This window comes from Rattus norvegicus, chromosome 14, assembly GCF_036323735.1.
Source record: "Rattus norvegicus strain BN/NHsdMcwi chromosome 14, GRCr8, whole genome shotgun sequence".
NCBI lineage: Eukaryota > Metazoa > Chordata > Mammalia > Rodentia > Muridae > Rattus > Rattus norvegicus.
Window position 1 is genome coordinate 19,455,895 of NC_086032.1, and position 24,221 is coordinate 19,480,115.

Below are 24,221 nucleotides of genomic sequence, written 5' to 3' on the forward strand. Positions count from 1 at the left end.
AGATTAAGGCATAAGAGCATGAACAAACTGGTTAATAGCAATACAGCAATTGGTCCACACGTTTCCGCCCTGGGCAGGCTCTCTGAATTGCCTAAAGGTCAAGAGAGGTGGCAAAGGGGAAATTGTCCAATGTGTCGTTATGATGGGAGATAAGGGTGTACAACTCGGTTTACAATGGTGAACATCAAAAATGTTTTAGGACAATTTTAGTTCGGACCCTAATTAGGGAAGCTTCTATAATCAGAAAAAGCTACTGAAGTGAATACTTAACAGTGCTCCTGTTAACTCATGCAGGCAGGTTCACAATTTCCCAGAGTCGGGCTCCGGGCTCCTCCAGAGACTCCTTCTCTTTCCTTGACGCCTTAGACTGTGCCTCCCCATAGCCCAGGCTGTAGGCATTTACTCCATCCCCCTTCTTCCCAAGGCACCACACTCCCTCAGCACTTATATCCCCAGACAGCACCTGAGAACAGAACCCCTGAGTTTACACTTACAGCTGCAGTCCAAGCAGAGAGCTGCTAGAAACCTACATGTTCTAACCTGCTTCTGCTGCTGCTCTGGCTTTTCTACAAAGACTTTATGTTGTTCGGGCTCAAGCGTCTGTCCATCACAGAAGCTAAAACCAGCAGCCAAGTGGGAAGATGTGCTGCTGGGCTTCCAAGCTCTAAATTATGAAAGCACACTGCTACAATGCAAAAAGTTATAAAACACAATCTCTCTCTCAATCTCTCTCTCTCTCTCTCTCTCTCTCTCTCTCTCTCTCTCCTCCCCATGTGTGTGTATGTGCCCCCCTCTCTCTCCCCCCATGTGTGTGTGTCTCTCTCCCCCCGTGTGTGTGTGCCTCTCTCTCTCTCTCTCTCTCTCTCTCTCTCTCTCTCTCTCTCTCTCTCTCTGTCTCTCTCTCCCGCCATGTGTGTGTGTCTCTCTCTCTGTCTCTCTCTCCCGCCATGTGTGTGTGTCTCTCTCTCTGTCTCTCTCTCTCCCGCCATGTGTGTGTATGTTTCTCTCTCTGTCTCTCTCTCTCCCCATGTATGTCTCTCTCTCTCTCTCTCTCTCTCTCTCTCTCTCTCTCTCTCTCTCTCTCTCTCTCTCCCCCCCCGTGTGTGTGTGTGTGTGTGTCTGTCTGTCTGTCTCTCTCTCTCCCCGTGTATGTATGTGTGCCTCTTTCTGTCTCTGTCTCTCTCTCCCACGTGTGTGTGTGTGTGTGTGTGTGTGTGTGTGTGTGTGTTTTATGTATACACACTCATATAGGTGCATACACCCGTGTGTGTAGAGGCTAGAGGTCAAAACTAGGTATCGTTCTCCATCACTCTCCACCAACTTATTTTTGATTCAGGGTCTGTTTCTGAACCTGGAGCTCAGTAATTGGCTATGGTGAATGGCCAATGAGCTCCCAGAACATGCCTGTCTCCACCTCCCAACTAGTGTTGCTGGCTTGCTCTGCCATACCTGTCTGTTTGCATGGATGCTGGGGGTCCAATATCAGGTATTCGTGTTCATGCAGCAAGTGATTGCCCACTGAGCCAGCCTCCCAGTCCCTGACAATGATTTTAAAACTTTCAGGAAATAAAAATCAACCTCATTTGCTTGGGAAAACAAACAAGTTTTTGGACTGGTGGAATGATTCCAAATCAAGAAATAATATGTAATAGCATCATGTCAATAGCAGCATAGACTGGGTTCAGAGAAACTTAACAGGGTCTATGTGCTCATCTTATAATCTCACGGGTAGCCATGCACATACACTCGCGCCCTATGGTCAAGGTAAGAGCTGAGACATGACAGATGGGAAGATGTCATTAACTGCCATATGGGGTTGGACCCACCATCTTCCAGATCAAGGTTCACTGGGATCTTACAGCAGCACTGTGGAGGAGAGACACATTCCACACAGTAACAGTGAGCTGAACCAACGAAGCTCTATGCAAAGAGAATGGCTCTGGGTAACCTCCTAGACAAAGAGAGAATGGTCACCGGAAGATTAGACCTACTTACAAAATGCCCGTCTTCCCTTTGAAGAAGTATGAACTCGTGGTCCCCCGAGGGATCTCTCCAGATCATTTCCTTTTGGAGAAGCCAGTTTCTCAGTGTGATGAGCAGCACCGAGAAGCATCTACTATGTCAAACTCTGAATATCTTCTGTTGTAACTGGTGCTTCTGGGTCTGAGGAAAGTGTTACACGTCATAGGCTTCAGTGAAATCTCACTCGGACGTCAGATGCCATTGGTTATAATCATAAGCATTCAGACAGCTCTGTCCGTTCTCGGTACTTGACGGGCTCTCTATTTCTCTCCGCCTTTCCAACCATGTCTATCTTCAAAACAAGATAAAGCCCTCTAAGGAATATTGACTTCTTAAGACATATTTTAATTTTGCACGTGCATGAATATTTTGCCTGCATGCATGTACATGCACTATGTGTGTGCAGTGCCTGGGGAGGCCAGAACCGGTCACTAGGTCCCCTGAAATGGAGTTAGAGGTGTTTGTGAGCCACCATGTCAGTGCTGGGGACTCCACCCAGGACCTCTGCAAGAGCACACTGCTCGGATCCACTGTGCCATCGCTCCAGCCCCTCGAGGGAACATTCCCAATGACACTTCATACAGTCCAACGCATGCACAAAGAGTACGTGAAAGCCCTCAGTATGAGATAATTAAACTCAAATATGTGGCCAAGTGTATTACTTTTCAACATACTAAGAAGCAGTGAACTAGAAATACTACACATACAAACAAACAAAAGCTCATCTACCCAGCAACTGAATACGCTACCCCTTCACACATACTGTAAGGCAAGTGATCAAACACGTAACACGGAGATATAATGATAGTCTCATGCCTGTCAATATTGCTTACTTAATTATATTTGTATAACATCTCGCAGAGATCTTATAAGAACATCTGGACTTAAAACTCCTTACTCAAGACTCAAAATATGGTAAACAAAAAAACAATTGGAATGAGAAAGCACCAAGATGTCTTTTAGGAATCTTAAAAATGGGAGGATATTGAATAAAGGACTGGGAAAACGTCCTGCCCTGCATTTTAACAACTTCTTGTGTTAGCCTATAATGATTCCAAAAGAAGCTAAATGATCCCTACAATGGGACTGGAAGGGTGGCTCAGTGCTTAGGAGTGCCAGACAGACAGACAGTAAGGACTGACTCTGGATCCCAGGACCCACATAACAGTCAGGAATCAGCACACATCTGTTAAGATTCGTGGAAGCCAATGACTCCTGGTCTCCACAGGAGTACACTCATGCGCATGCACACGTGTATACACACACACACACACACACAGAGAGAGAGAGAGAGAGAGAGAGAGAGAGAGAGAGAGAGAGAGAAACTTCTCTTAAAAAATAAATAAAATTTAAAAGCCTTAAGACACTATTAATACTCTTAATCTCAAATAAATAGTAAGAGTGTGTACAACACAGAGAACAAAGAAGGCAATCAAATCGAAATGCGTTGTTTTCCAACGATCAACAACAGAAGACAAATACTTCTAACAAAATTTTACCCCAAACTTACTGGATCCCGAACGTCATTAGTAAGGAAAGTCACAAGACGGGTACAGAGGGGCAGGACAACAAGGAGTCACAGCTGCTACCTGCGGTCAGTTCCTCCAGAAGTCTGACTCAGGCATTTTAAGTCTTTTTTGCTCTAGCTTGTTCAGTCAAGGCAGCAGCGAGAAAGATGTGTACCCCAGACTGAAAGAGTGTTCAACATAGAAAGAACTGTGTGCTCACCTGAGAGCGAGCTAAAACAGCGCAGAAGTGTGAGCAGTGACAGAAGCGTGAGCAGTGAGTGTTCAGGCAGAATTCACTGCCAAAATGTTTGGTAGAAAGAAAAAATATCCAATTGCTTGAGCTTTATTTTCTTCTGGTGTTTCTGAATGGGCTTTCCTTTTATTTCCCTTACATATCTTCAAGGGAAGCTATCTGATCTTGTTCATCTAAATCCTTTGACACATCCCTATCTGCCTCTGCTCACTTCCCTGGCAAAGAAGCTCAACTCGTAATGGTGAGAATGTGTGAGCCTTGTGTTTCTGCCGGATCTGTTAATGCCCAGAGGTGACTGACTGTGATCATCAGAACTTCAACAAGCTCCCTGTTAGGGATCAATTCTAATGATTTATCTTAATTCAGTTCCCAAAAATCACACAGGAATCTACATGTCCTGACGCTGAGGGTCCCTGTCCCCAATTGGTTTTTGATTAATCGATAAAGAGCCAACAGCCAATAGCTGGGCAGGGTAAAAGAGAAGGGACTTTTAGCATGCCTGGGCAAGAAGACAGGGGAGAAGAAGGGCAAGAGGCCTAGGACAGACCATGCCATCACAGAGAAGCAGAGAGAGCAGACTTAAAGGCCTACCAACATGTAAGAATCCAGGAAAGTGGCCCTAGGGGCCCACTCCCCCAATTGTGTCTGGGGTAGCAGAGATGAAATACAGATTTTAAAAGGTGTTAACTCAGGTATACCAGATGGAGTGTGTGCTAGCTGCAGGAGGCTTGGGAGTGCCTAACCACTGAGCTAGTCGAGGCATATTTAAACTCTCTCTCTCTCTCTCTCTCTCTCTCTCTCTCTCTCTCTCTCTCTCTCTGTGTGTGTGTGTGTGTGTGTGTGTGTGTGTGTGTGTGTGTGTGTGTGTTTCATTCATGAATCCAGAGTTCTTGGGCAGGTGTAGAGCATGTGTGACCCGCCGCCCGCCAGGAGCTCAGTGTAGATTAACAATTCACCATTGCCTCTCCCTTCCAAGAGGCCCAACTCTGCTAACGTGGTGAGTGCTCCCCTCCCTTCCTAAGGTCACAGTCTATAGAGGGGCAAGGAATGAAGAAATGTGCGGAGCAGTTCAACTGCCGTCTTGCTGTGGCTATGGCCATGCACCTCCCAAGAGGATGGCCTTAGAGTGCAGCCATCGATGCCTGTAAAGCGTGTATTAAAGACATTAGGTCTGTTGCATCAAGTCATGTAGACAACAGATCCCCCTGCTGAGGACACTAGAAATGAAGAGCGTATTCACTTCTATTTTTACACCAGTTTAGACACTAGAGTTATTATAATCCAATTCTTTAAACAGTTACCCCTGGGCTGGAGAGATGGCTCGGCAGTTAAGAGTACTGGCTGCTCTTCCAGAGGATCCAGGTTCGATTCCTAGCACTCACATGGCAGGTTACAACTCCCTGTAACTCTAGTTTTAGAGGATCTGTGGTCCTCTTTTGGAGTCTTTGGACACCTGCATTTCTGTATATATTCTCACATGCAGATACTCACATCTATATATAGTTTTAAAGTGATAACTCTTATCTTAAAAGATACACACAATCATTATTCTTCCAAAAAAATCCATAATCTCAATCTTTTGAAAATCCCAAGTACTGAATAAACATCAAAGGGAGGATCCAGGTATTTGTGGAAAAACAAAAACAAAAACCTCTCTGAGGGACTAGTTTAACAAGGCATGGTCACTCTTCGTTTTCATTTCCAGTTCCCATTGAATCACGCCTTTACCAGAAAACAAAGTCTGCCTACGACACCAGAAAAGTCCATTTCCCATCCAGTCAGCCCATTTGGGTCAAGCACAGATGAGGTATACATCTAAAATATAAGCGTCATCCCTATAAATGCAATCCGGCATGTGATGCTGAAGAAACGCTACTTACCCGATAGAGTATTAAAAAAGCAAAAGAAACAAAAAACAAACAGACAGAAAAAAATAATTGCACTTAAGTGATGAGACCAAAGTAACCCAGAGTGCCAACAGCTCTACGAAGCAAAGAAATAAATAAATAAGCCCAATACAAAAGAAAGAAAAAAGAAGCCTTTGGGTAAAAACTGCAATCAGATGTCCATATAAAAATCCATCCTCCAGGGGACTGGAGAGACGGTTCAGTGGTTAAGAGCATTGGCTGCTCTTCCAGAGGTCCTGAGTTCAATTCCCAGCAACCACATGGTGGCTTCATAACCATCTGTAATGGGATCTGATGACCTCTTCTGGTGTGTCTGAACACACCAGACATATGAGTGGTAGTGACCTCCTATACATAAAATAAGTAAAGTCTTTTTCAAAAAATAAATAAAAACCCGTCTTCCTTGCATTGCCAGTCTGATTTGCAAAGTGAAACAAACCTACCACTGATTAAAAGCACCATGTGATCCTACACACACACACACACACACACACACACACACACACACAGACGCTCGCGCGCGCATAAACACACACACATTCTAATTCTGTTGAATAGGCAAAAGAAAAAAGTCTCTAAATGAGCCATTAGCTGAGAGTCAGGAGTTAAGAGCTGCTGCTTCACAATGCTGGCAAGGCTGTGCTCTGCACCTGGACTTTCATGTTCCAATTGGCATGTGTGAGAAACACTGTATCCCCACTGAGTGGAAAGAGTTCTTCCTGAACTCCAGCTTTCAGTCGATATTCTTCCCTAAATGTTTAACTCTGTGTGCAACATGGCTTCCAAAGTTTCCGTACTGGAGGAGCCACTACGGTATTCTAGATCTGGAAATGTGTTGCCTAGCACTCTAATTACAGAAGCTAAAAATATATAGTGTGTAGGCTTTGGGGGAATTGTCCATGAAGTGAAGAGCAATATAATCATTTTTCAAGGGTGCTTTAGGTCTGCTGTGTGTTCCATGGGGCACAGACTTAATGTGACCCATATAATGACACGGGTGATCTCAAACTGCTGACTGTTAAGAGTCAATCTCCAACATAATGTTTCACAAACCCTGGTCAAGCGTCAGCTTTATCGACAAAACGTAAAAGTCTTAGAGGGAAACCTGGGAAACACAGTTCGAGTTACTCTGAGTAAGAACCTAAGAAAGATAACAAAATGTGTTGTTCATTCAGTGAGCCAAACATTTATTAATATGCCGGCAACTGCTCTCGGTGCTGGCACAATTCACGAATAAAGAGCCCTGCAGAACACAATGATGATAATAGCTAACATATGTATAACTCGGAACAAAGCTTAATAAAGATCATTTGGTGGAAGGCTGAAACCTCCTCTGGGAGTTGAGCTCTATGGTGACTTTGGTTAAAAAAAAATTTTTTTTAAACTGACAACTTTTTAAATTCCACAAATCAAAGGTTGAATAGTGTAAGACATTTGAGTCTTCAAATCCTGTGTCTTCTGAAAGCAGGTCTCCATCAAACCCTGGGCAAAGCAACATTACAGGACACGTGACTGTCCTGTTGAGTTGCTGTAATGGAAAAGGCCAGTTCTACATGCCTTAGAGTGTTCGTTCAAAGTTGGGCTTTAGCCTATTTTTTTAAGGATGGGATTTTATAGATTCCTACCATTGGGACAGTCGAGTTCAAATGTTCCTAATCTCTTTCCATAATGACAGTCCTTAGAAGAAGGCACTACTGGTGAGGGAGTTTGCCTGACTGGCTGTGCTTTCTAATCAAGTAAATGAAGTTAATTTCCCAGGCATTTAAGCCTTCCTTACTTGGAATAATGTATTAGAAAGTTCAGGAGCCAAAACAAAGACAATAACAACTAAGCCAATGGTATACCTGAGAAGGATTTGAAAGAGTACACTGGACAGTGTAAATAAAACCCATGATGGAATGCATTCATACAGACTGGGTAAGACATACTATGCCCAAAAGGCCCACTGTTCATAAAGGTGTTTGTGGACGTCTTTCATTCACTGCATGCAGAAAGATGGATCAGCATCAACTCTGAGGGAAGATTCCATCTACTAACCCAAATCTAACAACTGAACTCAATACACAGGACTAAGTTCTCCACACTTAACTAAAAGAATCCATCAAGACTAGAACAGATAAATGTATCATCCTATTCCCCTGTGAGGCAGCAACCCCTCTTCCTCTTTCCTTTTTCAGAACAATGAGAGTAAACAAACTTGCTACCCGTGAACCAAGACTGAATCTCCCAAATGTAGCATCAAACAAGAAAGGTCAGACCCCCACGCCTCAGGAGTGAGAAGTTACTGTTGAAGGAAATAGTGGCTGTCAGTGGAGGGGACAGGAGCCTCCGAAGCTTCCATCGACCTGCGTCCTGACGCGAGTGCTGGTTACAGGGATGGAGTCACTCAAGTAGATTGTTGAGCTGTTTTCTGATGTTTCAGTGGCATTTGAGATGTTCTGACTACATATTGCACCTTGATAAAAACTTAAATAGAAGAGGCTGATGGAAGGAGTGAGGGGAAAAAGGGATAGAAGAAGAGGGGTGCTGCCTTACGTGACACTATCAAGTCTTAAACTCTACCCTTTAGTTCTGTTTATGGTCTTTAGGCCTCCTCTTCTTTTACCAACAAGCTGCCCCCTCAGCTGGCTCAACGTCTGTTCTGTTTTCTTGTTTTCTGTTGGCTGGGATTTAGAGGTCTTACAGCAATTGTAACTCTAATGTGCTTCATACATGAAGACTAAGAGCTCTCCTGCGTGACAGGAGCCCTCCTCAGCATGTGTCTTCTCTCTGCTGCTCAAAGCCTCTCTTTCCAGAGAGCACACCAAATAGATGACCATGTAACTAGATCCCAGCAATCATTAGGAGGTCTCCACGGCAAAAATGGAATTAAGTATTAGAAAAGCCCAGTCTCCTTAGGTTTTCTCATTTGAAAATAGTATAGAGTGGTCTGTTCATGGGTTAGGATGGTCACAAAGACAAAAAAAGGATACCTCACTTCCTATTAATGACATTAGGAAAAGCTTTCTTACTATGTCACTCACAAAAGAGCAGGTTTCAATATGATGTAGCCTCTTTCTCTTTCTTTTTTTAAATTTCTGTTTTATTTTAATGTCACCCAAAAGTATCTCAAAAACTCTATTCAATACAAATTCAACAAAGCAGGAGGAAAATAAGACTCCCAAGATGCCGGTTGTGGATTACTAATGTCCTTCCAGGACTTAACTTATGTACTTCACGTCAGTGTGAATTCTGCATGAGAATAGACTGAGCTCCCAAGACAGAAGTCACCACTGACACACCCAGACTGAGAATCAACCAGGGCATCACGTGCAGCAGTGTAGAATCTAAAACCTCATTGCTGAAGCGAGTGGGCATTGCTGATGGACCGCATGGCCCATCAGTGACGAAGACCACATTAAGTGGGATGAACTCTCAAGTGTTTTACCCTCTTCCTGTGTGACTGAAATACCACCCATCCTCTTCCCCCTCGTCATTAGATGAAGGTGAAGCAGCGGTCTGCAGATAGAATGTGTGTTCCAGCCCCCACCAATAGCTTCCCAGGGTGTTTTTAAAAAAAGTTTTCAGTCGCAGATAAGCATAAAAACCTCTTCCATCCGCTTGATTTTCGGGGGAAGAGGACCGTGTTTTGGCTCCCACAAACAACAGACGGAAGTGATTTCACCACAACGATTATTACTATTTCTACTGCCATCCGTTTTCAATACAGCTCCCTAGTCCAAGGGCAACAAAGACATTATTACTAAGGAGTATATACCACTGAGTGCGTCATGTAGAAGACTGGAGGAACCGTCTCCTCTCTTCCACCTCACAGCAGGTAAATAAAGGCTAAAGGCATCACCAACCACACTCTCACCCTAAGGAGGGGCCTTGTCAACTGTCATTGCACTCTCTGCTAGGGCCAGAGAGATTCAGGACAAGCCATAGCCTCGGAGTCATTATGACAGTAGCAAATGTGTCCGAAGATAAAATACATGAGCCACCTCTGAATCCGTATGGTTTCGTGGATAAATACACAGATTAGACAGCGCTGTGTAAAAGATTGTCCACATCTACGGCTGTAAATCCACGCAGTGGTGGGTACATGAAATGCCTTCAAGTTAGGACACAAGCATCCATGACCAAAATGTACCAAGTGAATGAATATTGAGAGTTGGGCAGAAAAAAATTGTACCCAATGTACCCCTGACCTTATATCAAACATCAAATAAGTGGTCTGTTTACAGCTTCCTCTGGCCAATCAGTCATGTTGCCTGATCCCTTCCATTTTGAAATTAAAAAAAAAAAAAAAAAACTTGGAAACCTTAATCATCGTCATGTGTTCTTTCCAACCCAGACCTGATTATGCATCAAATCCAGACTTAAGACTTTATTCCTAGTGTTTAAAATGAACACCAAGGAGAACAAGCTAAGCTGAGTGTCCTGGCCACACTTGAGGAGCAGTGAATTCTCCCAGGAATTCTCCCCTAACAATAGCAGTCCTCATGGACTGCAGCGCCCTCAAAGGCAGGCAGGGAAACCTGATTACCTACCATGATTCACAGTGTGTTTCCTTCCCTAAGTGCTGTTTTCCTTTAAGATGTGAGCTAGGGCCAGACTATCGTGCGTGTTATCAGAACAAGAGATCAGAATCTTCAAATTGTACTTGCCAGAGCTCAGTGAAAAATGAGATTACCACCAGGGTGTGCTGGGAGATGTCGCAGAGGTTGCCTGGTTTCTAACACGATTTTCTCCCACTACAATTGCATGTCTTCTTTTCATACAGCATTTCTATAAATCCAAATGTCTTCGTGTAAAATAATGGCATTTGTGTACAAACACTGCAAGCTCTCTTATGTTCGTAGAGTGAACCAAAAGAAATACATTGAGTGTACTTCTGACCACCTGAAAAGCCCACCTGCCTTTTAGGTCTTCAAAAATAGCCCTCCAACAGATATTGACATTTTCATGCTGCAAAGTAAAAGGGATGAGGGTTTCTGCTTTCTCAAATATACCTGGCACTACCAAAATATCCCATTTTCTGTCTCTCACCCCATTCATATATGTGCCCTATGCCTCAAGAATTCACAGCAGAAGTTTCCTATCCTATCTAGGTATGAGAGTTTTGTACCATCTCACCTATACTTGGAGATACGGTAGAAACTACTAAATGTCACAACTTAACGTAAGAGATCAGAATCCTGTTTAGATCTAACTTTAAAATGAAAGTAAAAGTTTTTCTCTGCTATGAAAGCTTTACAAAGCAGGCAGGCTTCCTTTGAATGAAATACAAAAGTCTCAGTCTAAGGTACAATAATGACTGGAAAGTATTTCACTAATGTGACAAACACAAGGACCAGGGTTCTTAGAAACTTTTTTTTTAAGTCTTTGAGCCGCCGAGGACAGGACTGGCTGCCTGAGAGAATCTCTTCAAATCACAGTGAGAATGGCACCAGTGAGTGATATACACTTCCATTCAGCTAATATTGCAACCCTAAGTCCCTGATTAAGAAAGGGAAGCTCCATGCAGCGCCTCACGAAAGAGCCTTTCCAGGATTTGAGACTGTGTTACTGTTGCAGTGTCCGGGAGTTCTCACCCAGAGCAAGTTTGTCTGGCACTGAAGTGAAAAGGGAGAGAGAAGTAAGTGGCGAGGGGAAGAGAGAGGTGCTTTGAGCACTTCTACTTCAGACTGGAAGAACTTGCAGCAGGCGATCACGCTGAGAAGGTGGGGCCTCCAGGAGGGAGGGAAAGGCAAACCTACACCTTTATGGGGAACCGAGAAGTACACCACACTCTAGGGCCGAGGCAGAAATGCTTTCTTGGCGTTTCCCAAGTTGAGGGGTTTTCTTTTTCCCTTCTGTTCTTGGAGAACTTTCCTCCTTGTGGACCTTGCTGCAGTTAGCTGCTGTCGCTCAGTGGCTGTTCTTAACAGACTGCCAAAGGCTGAGTGCAATGCACTTAAGAAAGGAATCACCTGTCCTTGCCAAGATGCACACGCTGCCCAGTACCTGAGCGAGAGCTCCGCCGCCGCCAGCCCACAGAAATCCCAGTTTAACCTCTGTCTCCCCCTTGCAAATAAATATGTGCCGCTAGCAGAGAATCTGCCTGACTCACCCCCGCCTCCGGCGTGCCAGGGAAAGATGCAAGTCTTGGAGCGGACAGTGGAGTAGGGACCTCGGCCTCGATGGCACTGTTGCCCCAACCTCTACAGCTTAAGGATCTGGGGGTGTGTCCCCCCTCAAGCAGGTTCCCAGCCACACCGCGACCACCCCGGGCTCAAAGAAACACAAGTGTCACTGCTCTTGAGCCCAGCCCGGGCGTCCACTGGCCCCACAGTCGTGGCAACAACGCCCGGTTACGTGCAGGCGACTATGCAGTAAGGGGAAAACAGAACCACCCAAAGTCGTCATCTGAACGCTGAGACGGAATAAAAAGTACTTTTTCCGCAGCAACAGCGGCGGTGTCCACACTTCGCGGGCGCCCAGCCCAGGGGATGCCCGGCCCGCCACTGACCTCTCTCTCTCTCTCCCTCTTTCTCTCTCTGCGTCCCTGCCTGGACGCACCGAGGCCGCCAGCGCGCCCTGCGGGACCGCCACCCAATGCCCACCGCGCGAGCCAGGCTTGGAGACGTGGCCGACCCTCCCTGCCACCGCTCCGGCCACTCACCTCCTGGGATCGGGCTTCCGTCGCTCCTCCAGTTTGGCGACCGAATGTGAGGCTGCAGCGGCCGCCGCCGCCGCTGCCGCCGCCGCCGCTTTCGCCGCCACCTCGGCTGCCGCCGCCACCTAAGCTCTGCCCCGCGCGCCGCCGGGGCTGGGAGGCGGGGGAGAGCTGGGACCGGAGCGGCGTGGGCTGGGAAGTTGGCGCGGCCGGTCGCAGCGCGCGCGGGGCAGCGGTCGCAACTTTGGCGCCGGGTGGGTGGCTGCGTGCTGTGCGCCCGGGAGGCGGCCGAGGGGCGAGGGCAGTCGCGGGAGGGTCGGCCCCGCGGGGAGGAATCGGCGACGCTGAGCGGAGGTGCCGGCCTCGGGGAGGGGACGGCCGCGGCGGGGCGGCTCCGCTCTACTCTGCCTCCCGCAGTTCCCGCGTGTGCGCCCGGCTCTCCGTGGGGCTGCCGGGAACCGACGCTGCAGCCGGGGCCAGGCTCGGGGATGGGCTTGGAGGCCGAAGCTGTGTGGCGAGCGCGAGCCCGCGATCCATATTTAAAGCGGCGAGTGGCCTCGGCCGGCCCCCTGCCCTGCCCTCGCTCGCGCCCGCCCGGCCCCCTCGGCTCCCGGCCGCCGCGCGGCGTCAGCCGCCCGGGCTTCGGTGGAGGGGAGGGGCCTCGGACCGCGCCGCCCCCGCTGGGGGCTCAGCACGCCGCGCCCTCCCGGGGCTGGAGGGGGCATCTGGCTCCCGACCCTGCAGCCTCGCCGCGCCAGGCTTCTGTGGCGCCCAGAGATAGGTTCAACGTTTCATCCAGCTGGCCTCAGTTCCCTCACATGGGAAAAAACCTGAAGTTGTCTGTGATTTTTCCCAGCCCAGATCATTCCGGATGCTACTCTGCAAAACTTGGGGTGTGTTGGTAAAGAAAGTGTTGTCAGCGCCCAGTGTCGAGTCACCAGTCACCGTTTTTTTTGTTTTTTTTGTTTTTTGGGGTTTTTTTGTTTTGTTTTGTTGTTTTTGCTGTTGTTGTTGTTGTTGTTGTTGTTGTTGTTGTTGTTTTGTTTTTGACAAAGGATGTCTGGGGACACGGGGATGTCATTGGTGTCTGGGTTAAGGAAACACCCTCAGCCATCCAAGGCAGGTTCTTGCGTTTGCAAAATGACCTTTCATATTTACTAGGCTGCTGAGGCTGAACTAGATCCCCTTTTCCAAACAAATCACAATTATGCCAATGGCCCAGAACTATTAAGATCAGTTAAGAAACCCTTTAAGGTACGAGCAGTTACCAGCACAGGCACCATCTAATATTCTGAAGACTGCTATAGAGGGGCCATTTAATGGGCTTAAGACACACGACATAGGGTGCAAACACAGCTGTTTCCTGTTCATGCATTTTGTATGTGAAAGTCACTGCTCAGACTCCACACAGCCACCCAAACACACAAGCCCCGGGAGAAGTCACTTCACATACTATCTCTTGCTTACAGCATTTCTAATATAGGTAATAATATTCCAGAGAAGGAAGTCTTTGAGTGTAGAGGTGAAAATAGAGTAATGGTAGAGTCACTGCATTTTTCTTTTCCTTTCTTTCCTTTTCCGTTCTTCAGTATCTAGAACTGGAGAAGATCCGTGGTGTCTCCCCTGGGGCTGGAGAAGCAGATACAGAGGTTGTGTTTGGGGAGAGCTGGTGTGTGTAAAACCCTTACTCAACACTCAGCGAGCACTGGGAACCACCCCAAGTTGCCTAATGTCTGAAATTAAAATGCACTAATGTCATGTGTTTGGCTGTTGTCGTCTCTGGCTTGCGTTCATGTTCACACATTCTACAAAACCTACGGCAGCGATCCGGGCCATTGAGAAGTGAAGGCCGAACAAGATATGACCTTTAAATCCCCCCCCCAAGTAATTATATTTTGTCTCGAGGCTAATGTTGGAAGTAACTGTCACTCCTAAAAACCCAGCAAGAATCAGCAATCCCAACGCTCATGAGCAAAAAGAAATCACTTTTGTATTAAGAATTGCCACTGCTGATCAGCAGTTTTCCATGCCGTGGATTATGTATTGCAACATTGCTGGCAATTTCTCATTATAGTCGTGAACCGGCCATGAATAGTCAGCTTTAGTGACTGTCTGAGAAAGGGAAAGTCCAAGAAACACATTTCCCATGTACTTGGCTGCAAAATATGTCAAAATGCCCTTCATGCAAATTGATAGGTAACCCCTGGAGGCATTTTATTATCAAGATTGGCAAGAATTTGCCCCGTAAGGGGGTATAGAGCTGGTGAGCAGGGTTGGGGGTGGGAGGCGAGAATGAGGACTGTGGAGTGAAATTTGGTATGTGTCTTAAATTAATGAGGAAAGAATTGGCCTTGGCCGACAGCCTGCTAGCTCTGTTATCACTCTGCACTTGGTGTTTGCGATCCCACAATTAAAAAGGCATGTTCCATTTCCTTTCCTATTGATTACTGTCCAGTAATAGAGATTCATGTGCTTCCCTTGGAAAGGTCATGATTAACTTTTTGTTAACGCTGTGTGTGGTCGGTCACCTTTGCTTTTGCCATTCCGAGCAAGGACAATAAATACTGAGGGTCTTGTCTTTTATTTCTCCCCAACCTGCTCTAAAATATACACTATCACCTTTGAGTCTCATAAATGCAGAGAAAGATTCATTTGCTCTTTTTCTCCTATGGCTCACACAGTTTGAGGATGAAAAGCACAGACAGAAAAGACTGAATGTGGTAGAGCACACCTGTAATCACAATGTGGAGGAAGGATTTCAGGATAGCCTGGGCTACATAGTGAGTTCAAAGCCAGCCTGGAATATATTGGCTGCTAACAACACAATAAAGGGAGTAGGACTTTAGCTCAATAGTAGAATGTCTACATACCAGGATCAAGGTCTGGGTTGAATATCAAGGGGAAACAAAGATTAGTGGAATTAGTATAATCCTAACTGGCTTGATCGGTTTTTGATCAATAGTTCCCTGTGCTTTGTAGCCCTCTAAACTACCTAACCATTTACTCTTAAGTTTATTAATCAAGGTTCTTTCCCACCCACGGTCCTAATGGAGACACAGAGAAAACTTCCTGGAGGAAGCTTTGTTTCAATGACAGGCACCATCTAGTGGCGGCAGGTGATGAAGCCTCCTCCTGCCTCAGAGAACACAGATAAACTTTTCTGAAACTCTAGCCCTGGGCTCATCAATGTTATGGCCTCACAGGAGAGCATGATATTACACAACTAGTAGGTTTGCTATTACTCATAGAGTGGAAGTAGGACACAGAGCAGTCCTGCAGATAGGATTATCCCTGTAGAATTCTTCTCCGTCTTTGTGTAATTTCAACTAGGTCCTAAAGACTTCTGGGTTTAAGTTGCTTTCATTTCATAACATAGAAAAGTGGCGCTTGCTGCTGCCTATTCAGTAGACAGTGGAACCTATAAGCACGTTTTATTAGGACCCTTACATTATTTTAGCAGAACAGAAAAGTAGAAGTATCATGAAATTTATCTTGAAGTTACAAAAAAAAAAAAAAAGAAAAGTAACGTTCAGACACATCTCATAAGGCACCTGTACTGGCTGGATTTGTATGTCAATTTGACACAAGCTAGAGTCACCAGAGAGGAAGGAGCCTTAGTTGAGGAAATGCCCCCAGGAGATCCAGCTATAAGACATTTAGGAATCTCATTAGAGATCAGTGGGGGAAGGCCCAGCCCATGGTGGGTGAGGCCACCCCTTTGCTGGTGGTCCTGAGTTCTATAAGAAAGCAAGTTTAGCAGGCCACAGGAAACAAGCCAGTAAGTAGCACCCTCCACGGCTTCTACATTAGCTCCTGCCTCCAGGTTCCACCCTACTTGCATTCTTGTCCTGACTTCCTCCTATGATCTGGAAGTGTAAGCCAAATAAACCCTTTCCTCCTCAACTTGCCTTTAGTTCATGGTGTTTCATCTCAGTAATAGAAGCCCAGATCCTAACTAAGACAAAACCTAAACTGAAACGAGGTAGTGGATACACTGTATCTGTTACCTCCAGAAGTAAAGGGCTGATTAAAAAAAAAAAAAAAAAAGTTCCGGCCTTGGAGTTCTTTTTAAATAGGCCACTCATTTGTACAAGTTTGACAAGTATTTTGTTACACGGTTTTCTTTGTGCTGATATTTGTTTTGACTTGGAGTTGTTTTGCTAGTAAACAATATTGCAACAAAGATTCATTGACATTGCTACTCCTATGTCAAGGTAGCCACCGCCTTAAGTGAGAGCAAGAAACTTGGGCTTTTTCTTCTTGTTGTACAACTAGACTGGGATAAACCTGAATGGGTGGGTGGGGTCAGAGAAGGGGAGGGGAGGGGAGGGGAGAGGGGAGGGAGAGAGGGAGAGAGACAGAGAGAGAGAGAGAGAGAGAGAGAGAGAGAGAGAGAGAGAGAGAGATTTGGATAATCGAATTGATCTTTCATTTTTCTTTTACTTGGACTCAAGAAAGTTCATATTCAGTGTGACAAATTCCTGGATAAACTCAACTAACCTAGATTTATAATCTAAATTCCCTTCTACAAACCTTGGGTTTAAAAATAGCTGCAGCCCCTTTTTATGAGGCAAGGAGGAAGGTGAAGATGGTTTATGCAAACTGTCAGGATGTCAGGAGCTGGGGGAAATAATTTTACTTGGCTAAACATGTGTCACAAGTTGCTTTACAACCTTAGCAGATAATCTATAGACTACATCCAACTGTCAGTTTTAAAGTCCAATATTAGAAGAGACTGACTGCTAACAACCGGTCCTATGTCTGTTAAAGAAGGCAAGACACTCAGCCTTTCTTAGCTTTGATTCCCTTAGCAGTAAAATTAAGGGATATAAATTACCCAATGTGTAATAACTCCATTAGAGATACAAGCGTGGTTTCCTCTGGTGAGATTGGAACAATATAGTGAGAGAGAAATATACAAAATCTTCCAGAATGCTACTGACGCATTTGTCATTGGGTACTGTTTGGTAACCTTAGGCAAGTCTTCCAGCACTCCCTCCTACAGGGATCCTCTCATAGATCAGACTAACACAGGACAGAGGCCTCTCTGTTTAGGGGAAAAGGAAAACACTTGAAACAAGCTTCCAAACCTATAGCTGTGGTTAAAGATGATTTGTTCTTAGGTGACATAAGAGAGAATTATGTCAGACTTCTCTGCCAAATGGACCCTGACACTGTGTGTGTGTGTGTGTGTGTGTGTGTGTGTGTGTGTGTGTGTGTGTGTGTTCATACCAGCCTCTTCTCAGACACACAGGTGTTTGTCCTTTGTGTCCAGCTGCCCTCCCACCTCCTTGAGAGATGAATAAACCCACACGGCAAGCTTCCTTCAAAGCTGCCCTTCCCTTTCTGCCTGGGGCTGACCCACCACCACTAGCTAGAACTGGTCTGAACTCATTTCCATCCATTTCCGGTAACTTTCAGCACTGCAATTCATATCTGCCAGACGTGCATGTGGCAAACCTTGCAGGATGAAAATATGAATATCATAATCCCTCCCCCTCAGAAAGAATATTCTGAGACAATTTGTCTAATGGTTTCCAGTTTTGAACTCCTGACCAAAGGCGATTTAATTCCCCACAGAATACAGGTCACCCTTACACTACTTACACAAGTAGTAAGTGTGTGTGTGTGTGTGTGTGTGTGTGTGTGTGTGTGTGTGTGTGAATCCTCAGGCATTATCCACCGTTTTCCTTTGAAACAGTGTCTCTCCCTGGCTGGGAGTTTATCAATTAGAATAGACTGGGAAGCCAGTGAACCCCAGAGACTCACCAGTCCCCACCTCCCCAGAGGCCCACTGGAATTACAAACACACTCCCAGCTGCTGCTGCTTCTTCTTCTTCTTCTTCTTCTTCTTCTTCTTCTTCTTCTTCTTCTTCTTCTTCTTCTTCTCCTCCTCCTCCTCCTCCTCCTCCTCCTCCTCCTCCTCTTCCTCTTCCTCCTCTTCCTCCTCCTTCTCCTTCTTCTTTTTCTTAATTTGGATTCTTCTTCGATCAGAGTTAAGTACTCTTGTTCATGTGGCGAGCACTTTAACAACTAAGCTACTTCCTCAGCCCAGCAAATATTTGTTATAGACAGATTAACTTTATATCAAAAGCTCTTGTAAGAGATGGCTTCCCAGAGGAAGCAGAATCCCTGCTTGGTGAGGTGGATAAGTGAACACACAAGGTAACTCCCATTATGTCGGAGTGCTAAATGCCGTACAGTCATAGATGGGGGTCCAGTGGATACAAGGCCTTGCCATCCATTTTCAGTCCCTAGTTAACCTGGTCTTCCCTCTGTAATCAAAAAAAAAAAAATCACTGTCTTTCTTTACTGTGTGTGGAACACAGGGAAACGGTAATCCTTTGGTTCTAAGAAACGAAGCCGGGAGAAGTGAAAGAGTTTGGAAGGCAAGGGAGGTGGATGTAGGGGCATCCTGGGAAGAATGATGCTACTCATGGATCTCAACAAGACGTCTAGCATGTTACAGCCATGCCTAACAGCAACTGAACAGGACACGTGGCAGGAACTCAATGCCGAATGACTTATAAAATAAACACCCCCACTCCCTCTCGCTTAGCACATTAAAAGTAGAGACTCTTACTTTACCATGGTGTGTCTCTGTGAATAAAATATTTCACAGACCATGATATCTTTAAGACAACATTCTTCTTACACTATAAAATTTAGGCTACGTCAATATATTGATTTGTACGTGCACAAAATATATATGGTAAGGGAGAAAGGGAGCGGATAAAAGCCACATTTGTCTCCAGGGAAGGGAATTAGATGAGGAAGGGGTGTGGGAGGGAGCCTTTTCATTGAATGGCTTGTGCTTTGGGGGAATTTTAACTATATAAGCAGGTTGCTGAATTTTAACATAAGTTTGAATTGAAAATATGTAAATAAACCCACTTACATGCCTAAGAGTATTTCTATCTGAATGAGTATATGTTTTAATGAGTACCCAGATGATAGACAAAATGTGACACAATAGACCCGGGACCCCAGTGACAGCGTTGTTTTCGGCTCCAGTCACATCAGTGTGGAGACAAAAATATCTTCAGAGGGGTATGTTTTGTGTCTGCAAATAAACTATAAAATTTTAAAGTCAGATGCATCAAGCGTCTTGCCATCCTTCTGGTTAGAGCAATCTCATTTGAAAAATTATTCTTTTCTCCACTATTAAAGCAATGAAATTTCACTATTTGATGAAATAGATGGAATTGTAATTAAAAGTACCTTTCTCAGAGAAAACCACTAGTATTTTTATACATTTTTCTTTGCATAATTTACATTTGTGGTTTCCAGCTGATTGATCATATTACTTTTTTAATGGTGTGGCTCTGAGGCTAATTCTGTCTGAGCGCAGTTTTGGCATATAATACAAGTGTCCCCAAAAAGGCCAGGAAGTAAAGGGGTGCATGTGACAGTCCATCTCCCTGATTCATTGAACACTGTTCTTCACTCGTTTCAGGGTTCCAAGCTCTCCCCACTGTTGACGAACACTCAGAGATTGGGTTCTTGATTGAGAGCAGCCACTACCTGTTAACAAAAATCCCAACGACCTCAGAAACAATAATAGTAATAGCTCAGAGCCTCTACTGTATCACAAGGCTGCTCAACAAGTTAGCTTGTGTAATATTATAATTCTAATATTGTTGGTAGTGGCATCGCTCCTCTCTTGAGAAGAGGCTAGGTGGCTTTTCAAACCCCTAGTTTATGGTCAGCTCCTGTCACACTCCTTTGAACTCTGAGCAGGCTTGCAGTGGGAGTTGCTCTTTCTCTGGGAGCTTCAACATTTGCTCCAGAAGAGTCAGCTAATTGTCGAAGAAATCCACACAAGGGCCACCTCTAAATTGCATCCAATTCTCAGACTCAGCTGGACCTGCCAGAGCATGTACAGCCCCACATCACCCTCTGCACGCATTTCTGAACACTCCATTTTGCAAATGCAGAGGGTCCACGTTTGGAAAGGATGCTGTGTCTTGGTTTTCTTTTCCTGTTTAGCATAACTGCAGGCCAGCCACGGTGCACTTACCCAGCAGGCTTAAGAGGATTGCTATGTTTGAGGTCAGCCCGGGCTACTTCTAGACCAGCCAAGGCTGCATAATGAGACCCCCATCTCCAAAAACCGAAACGAGTATAAGATTATGTTTTATCATAAATAATTATAGTGAGGCCTTCTGTGGTGCTTGCTTCTCATTTCAATTACATGTGTGTGCCTCCTTTCCACACTCCTTCCACTGGGGTGCATGGTGATGTACATGTTTAGAAGACACCATTATTGGCCTATGGACTGGTTAGACCACAGTGTTTGCTTATACTATGACCTTCAACCTTCTGACTTCTCATTTTAAAAAGAGAGAAGGAGTCATATTCTTCTGGTTGTTGGTGTTGCAGGGCTGTGTTTGTTGTTAATCTGGTGTCCGGGTGCTGAGCCTGGGCCTAGGAATATTAACATTATAGTTAAGTGTTTATCCGTTGTTAAAAAAAAAATAACATCTCACCCAAATCACACAGATATTGGTGGTAAATGTCAACACGTGTCTTTGATTCAGTGATCAGTGCTTGTTTAAACTTTAAAAGGGTAGCATTTGGTGAAAATGGATCAGAATATGTAGCATAAACCAGATACTGGAATAGGGAGACTTTCTTCAAATTCTCTTTCTCGTGTGAGGCTTTCTTCTGAGTGCTGAAGCCATGTGCTTTGATCCTTTGAGGAACATTGGCAACCCTTCTTCTCAGAGCTCCTGTTTCTTCATACTTCTAGTATGTATTGGAACCAATAACCTCGTGCTCTAGAGCAGAGGGAGTATTGACAAACTTACAAGGAGGAGGGACAGGCGGAGAAGAGGAGGGAGAGGAGAAAGAAGAGGAGGGAGAGGAGGAGGAAGAGGAGGAAGGGAAGAGGAAGTGGAGGGAGAGGAGGGAAGGGAGGAGGGAAGGAGGAGGGAAAGAAAGGAAGGGAGAGAGGGAAGGAGGGAGGGAGGGAAGGAGGGAGGGAGAGGGAAGCAATAGAATAAAGCAGACGTTTTTACTGCACAGTTTTCTCTGTAAGGAACCCTCAAATTCTATGACTGTTTCTTTGATTAAAAGTGTAACTTACTTTTTCCTTGAGACTTCATCCATGCTGGCAAGAGCAAAAGACACCCCACTTAGAGGAGCAGCTGTTCAAAGCTTCCCAGACACTGCAGTTCCCATTTGGAATAAGAAGCAAAGTAATCAAGAAGATGGAAGTGATATATCAGAGAACCTCCAAGAAAATATTCCATATGAGGTGCCAGCAGCCGTGTCAACAAACAGATAGACCAGCATCCCAAACCATGGAAATGGGCCAGGGTAATACTAAAATAATTCATCTAATAAATCCAATGTTACAATCAATAATCAATAGTTGCTGTTTTTCTCACCTTTGTCACCTACTTCTTTCGTAAAACTGTACGACAAGATTTTTAAAATCCTTAGTCTACAGCTGAAGAGATGGGCCCAGAAATATGACAATGACATAACCTTCCAAAGGCTGTGTTGTGGTTAAGATCTCACCCCACCTCCATCAACAAAACAAACAGGAAGCTTCCACTGGCTCTTCATCCACCATTGAAGAATACCAAGTTACCTCACATAGATTTTAGTAGCTTTCTATGACCTGGTTTCAACCGGCCCGAGTGGCCCAGATCCCAAACCCAGCTCAGTGTTCCACTCAACCCGTTTCTTAATCACGCCCTCCATCTCCTTGGACCCAGTCCCTTTCTCCGACCATGTGTGCTAATGTGAATGCTTTTGTTCCCTCCACTCCAAGCGCTACCCACTGAAAGCCTGCCTTATAAACCCCCAGTTCAATTGCTGTTTCAACCGTATCGTCTCCATCATGAGCTCAGCCCTGCAATGGCTACTCATTATTGTCAAGTTGATGCGATTCAGAATCACCATGGAAACGAACATCCGGGCACATCTGTGAGGGGTTGGTTTTCTAGATTAAGTTAATTAAAGTGGGAACATCCACACTAAAAGTGTGTTGCACCATTTTGTAGGTCTTAGACTAAGCAAAAACAAACAGAGAAATGGCGCTGGGCATAAGCACTCGTCATCTCCGCTTCATGACTCTGGAAGAATGTGGGCAGCCACCTCACATTCCTGCCGCCATGATGTCCTTGCCACTCCATCAGTGAGCCAAAACAGACACTTCCTTCCTTATAGAGTTTTTGTCATGACAATAAGAACTATAACCAATCAAGTATTAAGTTCTCTCTCTCCTCCTTATGGAGAGCATTTTGGATGTACCATGTACTAGTTCCACTGCCACCACACATTGAGGCTTTTAATACACTGACCGCCCCTCCCCCACAAAAATAGTTGGCTGTAAAAGTAAGACTGTGTCTTAAATATATATATACATTTATATATATAGATATGTATACGTATACATATATATGTATACATATATATATGTATACGTATACATATCTATATATATGCACAGAGACCTGAGTTTGCTCCCCAGAGCCTGTAAAAAGTGGAAGGAGAGAACAGATTCCACAAAGTCGTCCTCCGACCTCCTCACAGTAATGGGCTAATGAGCTACCATGCATGCACGTGCTCACACATACAACAGCGGTGGCAAGGATAATAATAACCTAAAATTTTAAGGTTAAAAACTGAATAAATGAGGCAACAAATAATGAAGGCTAAAGGAAAACAATTACCAAGTTAAAGAGAGGAAGAACCCCCTGGAAAGAGTGAGCCCAGAAAACACTGGGTGTCTCTATTTTTCATAATCTTCTATACAAAAATCATCTTGTAGGAAGTTATAGAACTGGGCAAAGTATGGGGAAATATGTATATAGACCGAGCCACACAATCCCATCTGTACTGAACCATTTTGTGCCCATTTATTCAATCAAATGTTTATGAGGTGTTTGTTCTTCTCGAGACCCAGCAAGAGTTGAAGTACTAGACAAACAAGACAGTTGAGGCTACTGACCAGATGGAACTTAAATTCTAGTGGGAAAAGAGACGGTAGGTAATAAACGTAAAGTAAGATCGGTCATATAAATCAGGAGACAACCCTGAGATGGGATAGTTGAGGTTCAGTGCTGCAGAAAGGCCTAATATGGCCACAGCCGCTTGAACGAGGCAACTGCATGGGAAAGACATCCAGGCAGACGGAACAGAAAACTCAAAGACACTCGAGGGCAGAAGAGAAAGGGATGGGTAACAGTGGAGCACAAGGACCAAGGGAGACAGGCGGTACTGTGGCATCCAGAGGAAGAGGGGGATACCAGATCTCACAGGGCGCCACCAACCCGGGAAAGAATTAGGATCTTATTACATCATCGATAGAAAGCTACGGAAAAATTGTAAACCAGGATGACATGTGATCAAATGTAGGCACTGCAAAGTTTATTCTTAGAACTGCGGGCTCCAGTAGATTGGAGCAGAAGGATGGCTTGCCTTTGCAGAATGTTGTGGTCTGTATACTGACCTGCAACAAAGCTCGTACTGAGATTTACTGCCACTGCAGAGGGAGTAAGACTTCAAATGAGTTACGAGACTCAGGGGACTGGTGCTTTTATAAGACAAGTCTGTCTGTCTGTCTGTCTGTCTGTCTGTCTGTCTGTCCGTCCATCCATCCATCCATCCATTTATCTATCTATCTATCTATCTATCTATCTATCTATCTATCTATCTGTCTGTCTTTCCATCCATCTATCCCTCTCTGTCTCTCTCTGTTTGTTTGGTTGTTCCAATTCCTGCATATGATCTTCAAGCTCAGTACTCTGACCTCTCTCTAATCCATTCTGTTGGTGAGAATTTCCACAGATTTTTTTTATTGGATGTATTGTGTTTTCCATTTAGGACACTTCATATTGCCTTTTTCTTCTTTATTATTTCTCTCTCCTTGTTGAATT

At 44.9% G+C, this 24,221-nt stretch overlaps 1 protein-coding gene across 4 annotated transcripts in view; it reads right to left on the reverse strand.

Moving 5' to 3' along the window:
* The window catches only part of Slc4a4 (solute carrier family 4 member 4), a 451,986-nt gene that overhangs the window by 330,501 nt on the left and 97,264 nt on the right, over nt 1-24,221 (reverse strand). The window contains exon 1 of one of the 4 annotated variants that reach the window (XM_006250791.5): nt 12,337-12,474. The exons of 1 other annotated variant lie outside the window; for it this stretch is intronic. The gene's annotated coding sequence lies outside the window, so the exon portion shown is untranslated. Of the gene's footprint in view, nt 1-1,995; nt 3,215-12,336; nt 12,475-24,221 lie in introns of those variants that run through there. 2 more of the 4 variants (XM_039092511.2, NM_053424.1) reach the window with 2 other exon arrangements.